The sequence below is a fragment of the Nyctereutes procyonoides genome, unplaced genomic scaffold, assembly GCF_905146905.1.
Source record: "Nyctereutes procyonoides isolate TBG_1078 unplaced genomic scaffold, NYPRO_anot_genome, whole genome shotgun sequence".
Classification (NCBI taxonomy): Eukaryota; Metazoa; Chordata; class Mammalia; order Carnivora; family Canidae; genus Nyctereutes; species Nyctereutes procyonoides.
The window spans coordinates 49991335-49994041 of NW_026575135.1; positions in this window are offsets into that span (position 1 = coordinate 49991335).

Below are 2707 nucleotides of genomic sequence, written 5' to 3' on the forward strand. Positions count from 1 at the left end.
GACACCAAAAGACAAAAGGATAAAAAGTAAATTGACCTATGAAACAACTAGGAAATATTTTTTTAAGATTTTATTTATTTATTCATGAGAGACAGTGAGAGAGAGAGAGAGAGAGAGAGAGAGAGAGAGAGAGGCAGAGACACAGGCGGAGGGAGAAGCAGGCTCCATGCAGGGAGCCTGATGTGGGACTCGATCCTGGGTCTCCAGGATTATGCCCTAGGCCAAAGGCGCTAAACCTCTGAGCCACCCAGGGATCCTACAACTAGGAAATATTTAACAAAACGGCATTAGTAAGTCCTGATGTATCAATAATTACTTTAAATGCAAATGTATTGAATTTTCCAATAGAAGAGCTAAATGGATGAAAAAACAAATCCAACAATATGCTGCCTACAAGAGACTCATTTGGAACATAAAGACACACATAGACTAACAGTAGGGGATAGAAAAAGTCATTTCAACAAATGGTAACACAACAAAAATCAGATGTGCTGTACTTGTATCACAGAGAACAGACTTTAGAAATGATAAAAAGAGAAAAAGAAGTCAGTACAAAATGACAAAGGGATCAATTCATCAAGAAGGTAAAACAATTGTAAACATTTATGTGCCAATGAACAGAGCACCTAAATTTATACGTCAAAACTTAAGAGAGCTAGGGGAGCCTGGGTGGCTGAGTTAGTTAGGAGTCCAACTCTTGATTTGGGCTCCAGTTATGATCTCAGGGTCATGGGATCAAGCCCTGCATCAGGTTCTGCCCTCAGCATAAAATCTGCTTGGGATTCTCTCTCTCCTTCTCCCTATACTTCTCCCCACCCCACCCCTACTCGCTCTTTCTCTGTCCCTCTTTCTCTCTAAAAATAAATAAGTCTTAAAAAATTAAAAGAGCTAAAAGGAGAAAATAAACAGTAATTTCAAAAATAATTAGAGACTTGAACATCCTGTTCTCAACAATGGATAGATATCCAAACAGAATTAGTAAGAGTGGATTTGAACAACACAATGGACCAACTGGACCTAACAGAAACACACAAAGCATTCTATTCAACAAGGGCAGAGAACATCTTCTCAAGCACACTTGGAATATTTTCTATGATAAACTACATGTGAGGCCACAAACTAAGTTTAGCAAATTCATGAAGACTGAAGTCACATGAAATGTTTTCTCTGGCCACAATAACATAAAACTAGAATCAACAAGAGGAAAACTGGAAAAATTCATGAACACAGAAATTAAACAGCACTCTCCTGAACAACCAATGGATCAAAGAAGAAATTAAAAGGAAAACAAAAATGTCTCTTGAGAAAAATGAAAATGGAAACACAACATACCAGAACTTATGGGATCTAGGAAAAACAGTTCTAATAGGAAAGTTCATAGCAATAAACATCTACATTAAAAAGCAAAGAAGATCCCAAATAAACAATCTAACTCTATGCCTTAAAGAACTAGAAGAATAAACTGAGCCCAAATTTAGCAGAAGAAAGAAAATACTAAAAATAGTAGAAATAAATAAAATGGAGAAAAGAAACACATCAGAAAAAATTGTTTTAGCCAAAATAAAAGTTGATTCTCTAGAAAGATAAACAAAACTGAGAAACCCTTAGCTAGACTAAGCAGGGGAAAAAGAGAGAGGAGCCCAAGCCAACAAAACGATAAATGAAAAAGGAGACATTACAGGTATTTTGACATTATAACCAGAACACAAAGAACCACAAGAGGCTACAAACAGTTATATGCCAACAAGTCAGACATCATTGAAGAAATAAATAAGTTCTCAAAAATATTCAATTTACAAGACTGAATCAAGAAGAAAAAGAAAATCTAACGGATCAATTACCAGTAAGGAGATTGAGTCAATAATCAAAAATCTCCTAAAGAAAAGCCCAGGACCAGATGGTTCACTGGTAAATTTTGTCAAACATTCAAAGAATTAATAGCAATCCTTCTCAAATTCTTCCAAAAAAAAAAAAAAAAGAAATTAAGGGAGAGAATATTCCCAAAGTCATTTAATGAGGTCAGCATTATCAGATTTAAAAACTATATAAAAAAAACACTGCTAGGAGGAAAACTATGAGCCAATATCCCTCATAAATATAGATGCAGAGATTCTCAATAAAATACCAGCAAGCCAAATAGAGTGGCACACTAAAAAGATCATTCACCATGATCAAGTGGGATTTATTCCTGAAATTCAAGTACAGTTCAATATACCTAAATCAATTTAATACATTACACTAGTAGAATGAAAGAAAAAAGTCATATAGTCTCAAAAGATGCAGAAAAAATATTTGACAAAATCCAAACCATTCATGATTTTTTAAAAAAAAAAAGCTCTTAAGAAATTAGGTATAGAAGGAAAACATCTCCAGTGCCTCGATGGTTCAGTATGTTGAGTGTCTGCCTTCGGCTCAGGTCATGATCTCAGGGTCCTGGACTTGAGCCCCAAGTTGGGCTTCCTGCTCAGTGGGGAGCCTACTTATCCCTCCCCTTTGCCCCTCCCCCCGGTTTGTGCTTGCTCTTTCTCTTTCTCTCAAATAAATATTTTTAAAAAAGGAACACATGTCAACATAATGAAAGTTATATATGACATGCCCACAGCTAACATATTAAATGGTGAAAGGCTGAAAACTTTTCCTCTAATATCAGGAACAAGAAAAGAGTACCCATTCTCACCACCCCTATTCAACATAGTACTGAAAGTTG